Here is an 11,566-nt window from a genome sequence, read left to right on the forward strand (position 1 = left end):
GTTTTCTTCTTACCTCACTAACCGCTCCTTCTCTGTGTCTGCCTCCAGCACCACCTCACACCCTTCCATCCTTCCTGTTGGTGTCCCTCAGGGTTCTGTCCTTGGACCCCTTCTGTTCTCCCTGTATACCTCTTCCCTGGGTGTGCTCATTAACTCATGTGGCCTTCAATACCACCTCTATGCTGATGACACACAACTCTACCTCTCATCTCCTGATCTGTCCCCCTCTGTCCTCTCTCAGGTTTCCAGCTGCCTCTCCGCAATCTCCTCCTGGATGTCTGAACGCTATCTAAAGCTCAACATGGACAAAACTGAACTCATCATCTTCCCCCCATCCAGAGCAACACCCCCGACCAATATCTCCATCATTGTTGACAACACCACCATCTCTCCCGTTCCCCAACTCCGCTGCTTGGGCGTCACTCTTGACTCCTCTCTCTCCTTTGCACCCCACATCCAAGCTCTGGTACAATCCTGTCGTTTCCAGCTACGCAACATTGCTCGTATCAGGCCATATCTCTCCCAGAGTGCAACTAAACTTATCATCCACTCACTGGTCATCTCACGACTTGACTACTGCAATGTCCTCCTCACTGGCCTCGCTTGCTCCCATCTTGCTCCCCTCCAATCTGTCCTGAACTCCGCAGCTAGGCTTATCTTCCTCTCCCGCCGCACCACATCTGCCACTCCCCTTCGACAAAATCTACACTGGCTCCCATTCCCCTACAGAATCCTCTTCAAACTCCTCACCCTCACATACAAGGCCATCTCTAATTCCACTGCCCCCTACATCTCCAACCTCCTTTCCCTTCATACTCCCTCCCGCCCCCTACAGTCGACTAATGACCGTCGCCTCTCCACCACCCTGGTCACTGCTTTCCATGCACAAGTTCAGGATTTTGCCCGTGCTGCACCCCTTCAGTGGAACGCACTCCCCCGCTCCATTAGACTCTCCCCGACCTTGCAAAGCTTCAAACGGGCACTAAAAACCCACCTATTCATCAAAGCATACCCTCCCGATGCATAACCCAGTGCTGAAGCCGTGCCTCCACCCCCCTGCCTCATGCCGTGAACATCTCAGCTTTGCTTGCATACTGCCATCAGGCTACCTCCCACTTGCCTGCACCTCTTGTCATCTGTCTGTCGCCCCTCCCCACTAGATTGTTAGCTCTTCAGAGCAGGGCCCTCTTTCCTCTTGTTATCTAAGCCCTCGCCTCGACACATTTTACTCGCAGCTCTCCCCTACTCAACAACCATCTTTATCCTGCTAGTAAAGGCTCATCTCCATCTATGGCCACCAGCCTCTAGTAGTACGATGATCACTCCATCAATACTTACATCTTAGCTGTATTATGTCTTGAGAACGTGTGGTGCTCTATTTTACCTGTACTCTATTTCTGTTATTTATTTACTGTAATGCTATGTTTTGTCTCCCTGTACTGTCCTTTGTACGGCGCTGCGAAACACATGTGGCGCCTTATAAATAAAATGTAATAATATGAATCAACATGTATGAGACACACACACACACACACACACACACACACAGAAATGATGGCACTCTTCGGTCTGGGAATCGTTTAAAATACAACTAAGATGTCCACCTTATCCACTGTTTATTACCCTTCTCCAGGGTGTACACACACACACACATATATATATATATATATATATATATATAGAGAGAGAGAGAGAGAGAGTTCTTGCACCACTTGTGTTTACCAACGATTAAGGCCAAGGTATACAATGTACCATGCAAATAAAGTTAAAATAGACACTCCCTGACTTCCCGGTCTGACTAACAACCCGTGGCACCTGATGATGGGGCTTTCAGCTCCAGCGTCGGCGCAACTGAGTGCAGCGCGTTTGGAGTTGCTATGGGCAACCGAAGTCGCCTTGCTGGGGAGGCCTGTCCTGACGGACACCAATTAGAATAAGTGTGAAAAGTTTATGTCCCGCCTCCACTCCCATTCACTTCTCTATAGGCTCCGTTAGCTGTCAATCAGAACCACATTTATTTCACATAGATACTAGCCACAACAGGGTATTTTGGGAAAGCCAATTAATTAAATTATATGTGGCTTAAGTTTAGGTTTATGGTAATTTTCACTAGTTGTAAAATAATTATATACTTACATTGCTATAGGGGATTTATAAAGATCCCCTTTTTTACTTCATAATACTAGTTATTCACAGTCATTTAAACACTAATTAGTATCACTGAAGGAAGTGAGGTCATCAAAGTTCCTTCTATATAAACATGCACTTAGCCTCCATGCTTCATTGCATGATCACTGGCTCACTGCTGATCACTATTTGGAAGGTAAGGAAAACTTGTCTTTATGACATTCTACACCAGGCTCTATTTAGCTTAAGTTGATGCTGGATTTCTTTTTACACAAATATGTATTCATACTTAGTTAAATTGCTGATATATATTTTTATTTTTAAGCCTTCATGCTGGGCTGTGCAATCTTATACTCCTAGCACAGCTTCCTTTCATTGTCCACCTGTTGGTAATTAAGTGGTGGTTTCTTTAGAGTATTTGCTGTCTGTTTCCATATATCCCTGGGTCAATTGGTTTTAATTAGTGTGATTATACACATGTGTTCTCAGATTGGGACTTAGTTAACATAGGTCCTAACTGTTGTTATACAATTAAATCCTCTAGGTATCATATCCATAGGATACCATAAGGACTCTGTATAGATTTCTGCATTTTTCAACTGTATTGTGACTTCTGAGGTATGTTATGATTAATGTATTTTGTGCTTGTGGAATCTTAATGTTAATAGATTAATTACAATAGTGAATAGAGTCTTCACTGATAAGATGCAGATTCATCAGCACATGTGCTTCATATAGAAGTAATTAATTTTATACTTCTAGTCTAAAAAGACAGAAAAATTAGACTAGAGGTAATACACGCCCATTTTTATTTTTTAAATGGAGGTTAAGGTCTATGATGTATGGAAAGATTAATAGTAATCTCCTAGAACATATCTTTATGGTCTGACTAGTCCTCACATTTCAGATGTGAAGGCGTTTATATACCAGTGATTCTTGAAATGAGTGGTATCTGAGTTTAGGCCCTCCCTTTTTGTATACCTTTCACCATGATAAGGTGAGACACTAACAAATGCTAATTAACTCATTAGGTCCTCCATGTGTGCATGAAGTTGCCGATTCCTCTTTTTTTCATACGAATGCTTCCCTTTTGAGCTCTTCGTAATCTGAGTTACCAGATTCACAAGGTATGTTGTACATTATTCAACCTCTACGGTTTAATTGAATTTAGATAATAGATCCCTTCAAGAACTTGTTATATTCCCAATTAGGCTGACTTTATGCCCTTATTTCACGCCTCATTGATGTTTGGAAGCCCACGTATGAACCTATTCGGCCAATGATCTAGGCCTATCACTCTTTTGGATAGACATTATTATCTAAGGTATGTCTAACATAAAATCTTTTTCGGTGGACCATATTTATGAATAACATCTTAAAGTCTCTTCTAATTATGTGAGATTATCAACTGCTCATTCCATGTTTTCGATTTTTTCCTTGTCTTGCCCATCTTTGTTTTTTCGGACCGTTCTTTTGGATTGTTTGTACATTTTCTTATGTATTTCTATGTATATTCATGTATTCATATATTTTATTGAATGGTTGTTCTATAATTTCTAGACGCACCCCTGATGAAGTCTAGTTCCTAGACGAAACGCGTTGGGTTACTGTATTTCTTGTTGATGTTATCTCCGAATATTTAATGAGGAAGAATAAGGATACAACAGAAAGGTTGCCTTCTTTCCTCCATATCCCATTGATGGATTTCTGTAGGAGAAACTACATCATAATGTACATGTAATAATGATGGATATACTTCATGTTTCTGTATAATTGTTTTAATAATTTTTTATGAAAAGTACAGTCCGTTATGTGTTTTAAAAACCTGTATAAATATTGATTGCAAATCCTGTTAAGCAATAGTCTTTGTATAAGGGTATTTGTAAACCCCTGGGGCGCCATTTTTCCTCTTTTTCTATACTCTATTTTCTTTGCTCAGTTCCTCCTAACAAGGAACTCAGAGGAACCAGGCAGCCCATCCTAGAGATAGCTATACCTAATCGCCTATTTTGAAACCAATTAGCGCAGGAGGAGAGTGTTTGTGGAGTATATATATATATATATATATATATATATATATATAAGAGAGTTCTTGTGCCACTTGTGTTTACCAACGATTAAGGCCAAGGTATACAATGTACCATGCAAATAAAGTTAAAATAGACACTCCCTAAAGATTCAAAAGGGCGTCAGCTGACCCCCAAATAGGGATGGTGGTTCCCTGTGGTATGAGCTAAAAAAATGCAAGGGGGGGGGGGAGATTTAGCGACCAATGGTGTCTTTAAAAAGATAAACACTCACACTATGAGTAAATAAATATAGAATAAAACACAATTTATTCACATAAAAAAAGAATATTTTTCACATAAAAGTTTCTTAATAACAGGTCTCTTTAAAAAATGGGATAAAAACAATGTACACATAAAATATATTATCAGTTAAAATATATAAATAAGGAGATTATTGCTTAACTGGGTGTGTGGTCACTGCCAGGTTGCCCAACGCGTTTCGTCATTCAGACTTCATCAAGGGGTATTGGCAGAGTGGGACCAGGCTTCTATTTATACCAGTACTGATCTAATAGCAATTATGACATCACTTCCTGTTGTTTGCACATGGTATTGCAGAACAGACTATAATCTAGTAGTTACAATTCTTATATATCATGATTAGATAGCATATATGGGTACAGTGTGTGGTAAATGCTGTAAATGTAAGTTTGGAGCAGGAAAGGTGGATAAAAAGTCATGAAAAGTAGCGCTGGCGGCTTTTCCACCACACTTCCGGTTGTCCTAACGTCGCGTCACTTCGGCCCCACTTCCGGAGACGGGACCGTGCATGCGCCCGCGGTTTTCACTGATTCTGTTCTTCCTAGAGGCCAAGAGTGTTTGTACAGATAGCTCCAGCGGCGGCCATATTTGTGTCGTTTTTTCATAGGCATTTCCATGCGGCGGCCATGTTTATGGAGATCAGGATCAGGGATATTATTATGTCAGTCCTCCGTGATATGAAACATGGGAATAGAGAAAGAAGTTTAGTTAATAGGTGATTAAGAGCAATCTGGTCACCATAGTAACAATTCCTAGGCAGAAGGACACTCAATAATAGGGCATTCATATAAATGTATAGAGCTTCGTCAAATTGGTGGATTTGTGATCAATTAAGTGCGCGAGCGTGCAGATTAATGAGATATATACATATAAATATAAGAGGAAGTAATTAAAGTGCTTTGTGCAATTAATATTAATAATAAGGTGCAGACAGTTAATTAATGATATTCATAAGGTGCAGACATTAATATGGAGCTAGTGATAAGCTCATATGAGTTTTTTATATTAACGTAGTTGTAATAATGACATGCTCATGCAGGCTTTTTATGTGAGTTTAGGTTACAGTACCTGATATTCCCAGGTGGTCTCCCTAGTCTGGTACTGATCAGGCCCGACACTGCTTCGCTTCCAAGATCGGGCGAGATTGGGCATTTCCAGTGTGGTTTGACTGTACTAATTACTTACCATACATGTGTCATATTACGACTATATACATATAGTTGCTTAAATGATGTCGGAAAGGAGTTAGGGAGGGTGGGGGGAGAGGGGGTGGTGGAGGTGGGGAGTGGGAGAAGAGGTGTATGGGGGGGCGGGTGGGGGGGTGGAAGAGGTGATATTGGGTAAGATCGGCTGTGCTGCGGCTGTGTTAAGGGGTGGGTGAAGAACAGGGGGTTGGAATCTAACCGTAAAATCATGATGGCACAAATGGATTCACAGGAACGGAGCGATTTCATAATAGTCATTGAATCCCTTTGGGTGGAGTGTCTGTAGTTGGAATATCCAATACATTTCTCTGCGTGAAAGTTTATTCGCCAGGTCACCGCCTCTTTCTCCCAGCTTCACTAATTCAATTGCTTTAAAAGTCAATGCTTCTGGGTTGGAGTTGTGTGCTATCTTGAAATGTTTGGATACAGCGTGGTTCTCCATTTTATTTTTTATATTACGGATATGTTCTTGGATCCTTATTTTAAGCGGTCTCTTTGTTTTTCCCACATATTGTTTTCCGCACTCACATTCCAATAAATAGATCACCGATTGGGTATTACAATTTATGAAATCTTTGATTTTGTACACTTCCTTTTTCTCCGTGTCTGTGAATGTTTTCCTCACTGGGTGTAGGTACCTACAGATGTTGCATCGGCCACATTTGAAAGATCCAGTGCATTTTGGCATTCGTGAACCCTCTTCAGGTTCCTTTCGTAGCATGCTTGGGGCTAGAACATCTTTAAGATTTTTTGATTTCCTAAAGACAATCTCGGTGCGAGGAGGCAGGATTTCTTTAAGGACCGGGTCCATTAATAGGATTCCCCAGTGGTTACTGAGTGAGTCTCTAATGGATTTCTCATGACGATTGTATGTTGTAATAAAAGAAACGGAATCTTTTTTGGTTTCTTTGGACTTGTATTCTAGTAGCGTTGATCTCTCTAGTGCCTTTGCTTTAGTGGCTGCTTCTTCCAAGACGTTGATTGGATATTCTTTGTCCTTGAATCTACTTTTGTACTTCTCAATTTGGGCTTCACATTCTTCCTGGTTGCTGCAATTTCTCTTTATTCTGTTAAATTGGGAGAAGGGGATGTTATTTTTCCATTTTTTTAAGTGGTTACTTTTGTAGTGCAGGTAACTATTTGTGTCAACTGGCTTAATGAAGTTCTTGGTTTCAACTTTCCATCCATCCTCTCTAGAATCAGATCGAGGAATTCAATAGATTCTTTGTTGATCTTTGATGTAAAGATGAGATTCAACTCGTTATTGCTCAGGAATTCAACGAACTTATAAAAACATTCTTCCGTGCCGTCCCAGATAATTAAAATGTCATCTATGTAGCGACGATAAAAGATTAGGTGGTTCTTAAAATCATGGTTACCATAGATAAAATTCTTCTCCCAACTGCCCATGAATAAATTTGCGAAGCTCGGTGCAAAAATCGTACCCATAGCGGTCCTGCATCGCTGTAGATAAAAATGATCTAAAAATGTAAAATAGTTGTGCTGAAGAATAAAATACATAACATCACAAATAAAATCTTTATGGATGGCTGTTAGTGAGGTATCATTCTCCATAAATTCTCTGCATGCTGTTACACCTTTTTCGTGGTTTATACAAGTGTATAACGACTGAACATCTATTGTCGCCCACCTAAAGGTGTCTTTCCATTCAAGGTCTTTTAGGGAGTTCAACACGGCGGTAGTGTCCTTCAAATATGATGGTAACTCTTTAACATAAGTTTTGAGGAAAACATCTACGTATTCTGATAAATTTGACGTGAGTGAATCAATACCCGCCACAATAGGTCTTCCGGGCGGGTTTTCCAGGTTTTTGTGAATTTTGGGCAGAAAATAGAAGATAGGGGTAATGGGGTCTGACTTCATCAGAAATTGGAATTCTTCCTTCGTAATGACGTCTGTGCGTAGACCGTGCACTAGGAGTGTTCTTAATTCATCAACGAAGATATCTTTGGGGTCACCGGATAGTTTAGTGTAGGAAGCCTCATCTTCAAGTAATCTCTGAGCTTCATTAATGTATTTCTCACGGTCCATGATAACCAGACCCCCCCCCCCCTTTATCAGCTTGTTTTATCACAATTTCTTGATTTTTCTGTAACTTCTTAAGAGCCTCTTTTTCTCGATTCGTGATGTTCCTCTCCTTAATGGCATCCAAGTTAGTTTCACATAGATCCTTTTTTACCATCTCATAAAAGATACTAATATTACTTCCTTTTGACTCCAGAGGGTAAAACTTTGAGGTCGGTTTTAGACCTGATTTTGATTGGTTTTCATAGTTACTGATAACAGCATCCTCTTTCCTTAAAAAAATTCTTTTTAATGTTAGTTTTCTAATGAACTTATTTAGATCAATGAAGGTCTCAAATTTGTCAAGACCCAAAGAAGCCACAAGAAATTCCCTGAAGGAAGACATCCGCCTTGCATCACCTCTCAAAAGAAGGTACACAGAGGAAGAGGAAAACGGGGCAGCAGGAGGGAGAGAGAACAAAAAAAGAGCAGTACATTGACAGATACAAAGGAAAAAGCAATCTTCAATCTCTCACAACACACTCTGTCGAAACCGGAATTATCTTTACTTAATAAAGGCCTCACATTCGCACCTAACAAATTTGAGACCTTCATTGATCTAAATAAGTTCATTAGAAAACTAACATTAAAAAGAAATTTTTTAAGGAAAGAGGATGCTGTTATCAGTAACTATGAAAACCAATCAAAATCAGGTCTAAAACCGACCTCAAAGTTTTACCCTCTGGAGTCAAAAGGAAGTAATATTAGTATCTTTTATGAGATGGTAAAAAAGGATCTATGTGAAACTAACTTGGATGCAATTAAGGAGAGGAACATCACGAATCGAGAAAAAGAAGCTCTTAAGTTACAGAAAAATCAAGAAATTGTGATAAAACAAGCTGATAAAGGGGGGGGGGGGGTCTGGTTATCATGGACCGTGAGAAATACATTAATGAAGCTCAGAGATTACTTGAAGATGAGGCTTCCTACACTAAACTATCCGGTGACCCCAAAGATATCTTCGTTGATGAATTAAGAACACTCCTAGTGCACGGTCTATGCACAGACGTCATTACGAAGGAAGAATTCCAATTTCTGATGAAGTCAGACCCCATTACCCCTATCTTCTATTTTCTGCCCAAAATTCACAAAAACCTGGAAAACCCGCCCGGAAGACCTATTGTGACGGGTATTGATTCACTCACGTCAAATTTATCAGAATACGCAGATGTTTTCCTCAAAACTTATGTTAAAGAGCTACCATCATATTTGAAGGACACTACCGCCGTGTTGAACTCCCTAAAAGACCTTGAATGGAAAGACACCTTTAGGTGGGCGACAATAGACGTTCAGTCGTCATACACTTGTATAAACCACGAAAAAGGTGTAACAGCATGCAGAGAATTTATGGAGAATGATACCTCACTAACAGCCATCCATAAAGATTTTATTTGTGATGTTATGTATTTTATTCTTCAGCACAACCATTTTAAATTTTTAGATCATTTTTTATCTACAGCGATGCGGGACCGCTATGGGTACGATTTTTGCACCGAGCTTCGCAAATTTATTCATGGGCAGTTGGGAGAAGAATTTTATCTATGGTAACCATGATTTTAAGAACCACCTAATCTTTTATCGTCGCTACATAGATGACATTTTAATTATCTGGGACGGCACGGAAGAATGTTTTTATAAGTTCGTTGAATTCCTGAGCAATAACGAGTTGAATCTCGTCTTTACATCAAAGATCAACAAAGAATCTATTGAATTCCTCGATCTGATTCTAGAGGGGATGGATGGAAAAGTTGACACCAATAACTTCATTAAGCCAGTTGACACAAATAGTTACCTACACTACAAAAGTAACCACTTAAAGAAATGGAAAAATAACATCCCCTTCTCCCAATTTAACAGAATAAAGAGAAATTGCAGCAACCAGGAAGAATGTGAAGCCCAAATTGAGAAGTACAAAAGTAGATTCAAGGACAAAGAATATCCAATCAACATCTTGGAAGAAGCAGCCACTAAAGCAAAGGCACTAGAGAGATCAACGCTACTAGAATACAAGTCCAAAGAAACCAAAAAAGATTCCGTTTCTTTTATTACAACATACAATCGTCATGAGAAATCCATTAGAGACTCACTCAGTAACCACTGGGGAATCCTATTAATGGACCCGGTCCTTAAAGAAATCCTGCCTCCTCGCCCCGAGATCGTCTTCAGGAAATCAAAAAATCTTAAAGATGTTCTAGCCCCAAGCATGCTACGAAAGGAACCTGAAGAGGGTTCACAAATGCCAAAATGCACTGGATCTTTCAAATGTGGCCGATGCAACATCTGTAGGTACCTACACCCAGTGAGGAAAACATTCACAGACACGGAGAAAAAGGAAGTGTACAAAATCAAAGATTTCATAAATTGTAATACCCAATCGGTGATCTATTTATTGGAATGTGAGTGCGGAAAACAATATATGGGAAAAACAAAGAGACCGCTTAAAATAAGGATCCAAGAACATATCCGTAATATAAAAAATAAAATGGAGAACCACGCTGTATCCAAACATTTCAAGATAGCACACAACTCCAACCCAGAAGCATTGACTTTTAAAGCAATTGAATTAGTGAATCTGGGAGAAAGAGGCGGTGACCTGGCGAATAAACTTTCACGCAGAGAAATGTATTGGATATTCCAACTACAGACACTCCACCCAAAGGGATTCAATGACTATTATGAAATCGCTCCGTTCCTGTGAATCCATTTGTGCCATCATGATTTTACGGTTGGATTCCAACCCCATGTTCTTCACCCACCCCTTAACACAGCCGCGGCACAGCCGATCTTACCCAATATCACCTCCTCCACATCCCCCCCCCGCCCCCACCCCTCTTCTCCCACTCCCCCCCTCCCACCCCCCCTCTCCCCCCACCCTCCCTAACTCCTTTCCGACATCATTTAAGCAACTATATGTATATAGTCGTAATATGACACATGTATGGTAAGTAATTATTACAGTCAAACCACACTGGAAATGCCCAATCTCGCCCGATCTTGGAAGCGAAGCAGTGTCGGGCCTGATCAGTACCAGACTAGGGAGACCACCTGGGAATATCAGGTACTGTAACCTAAACTCACATAAAAAGCCTGCATGAGCATGTCATTATTACAACTACGTTAATATAAAAAACTCATATGAGCTTATCACTAGCTCCATATTAATGTCTGCACCTTATGAATATCATTAATTAACTGTCTGCACCTTATTATTAATATTAATTGCACAAAGCACTTTAATTACTTCCTCTTATATTTATATGTATATATCTCATTAATCTGCACGCTCGCGCACTTAATTGATCACAAATCCACCAATTTGACGAAGCTCTATACATTTACTTATATGAATGCCCTATTATTGAGTGTCCTTCTGCCTAGGAATTGTTACTATGGTGACCAGATTGCTCTTAATCACCTATTAACTAAACCTCTTTCTCTATTCCCATGTTTCATATCACGGAGGACTGATATAATAATATCCCTGATCCTGATCTCCATAAACATGGCCACCGCATGGAAATGCCTATGAAAAAACGACACAAAGATGGCCGCCGCTGGAGCTATCTGTACAAACACTCTTGGCCTCTAGGAAGAACAGAATCAGTGAAAACCGCGGGCGCATGCGCGGTCCCGTCTCCGGAAGTGGGGCCGAAGTGACGCAACGTCAGGACAACCGGAAGTGTGGCGGAAAAGCCGCCAGCGCTACTTTTCATGACTTTTTATCCACCTTTCCTGCTCCAAACTTACATTTACAGCATTTACCACACACTGTACCCATATACACTATCTAATCATGATATATAAGAATTGTAACTACTA

General features: G+C 40.3%; 1 long non-coding RNA gene and 2 pseudogenes across 1 annotated transcript; 2 read left to right on the forward strand and 1 right to left on the reverse strand.

Moving 5' to 3' along the window:
* The first annotated feature begins 2,292 nt into the window (after nucleotides 1-2,292).
* Nucleotides 2,293-4,185, forward strand: LOC134920599 (uncharacterized). The gene is made up of 5 exons (XR_010177466.1): nucleotides 2,293-2,323; nucleotides 2,672-2,745; nucleotides 3,159-3,254; nucleotides 3,339-3,451; nucleotides 3,688-4,185. It is a non-coding gene; the product is annotated as an uncharacterized LOC134920599 (long non-coding RNA).
* A 1,328-nt stretch (nucleotides 4,186-5,513) lies between these two features.
* LOC134945486 (5S ribosomal RNA) lies at nucleotides 5,514-5,633 on the reverse strand (annotated as a pseudogene).
* Nucleotides 5,634-10,697: 5,064 nt separating this feature from the next.
* LOC134939757 (5S ribosomal RNA) lies at nucleotides 10,698-10,817 on the forward strand (annotated as a pseudogene).
* The last annotated feature ends 749 nt before the right edge of the window (nucleotides 10,818-11,566 follow it).

This window comes from Pseudophryne corroboree, chromosome 1 (assembly GCF_028390025.1).
Source record: "Pseudophryne corroboree isolate aPseCor3 chromosome 1, aPseCor3.hap2, whole genome shotgun sequence".
NCBI lineage: Eukaryota > Metazoa > Chordata > Amphibia > Anura > Myobatrachidae > Pseudophryne > Pseudophryne corroboree.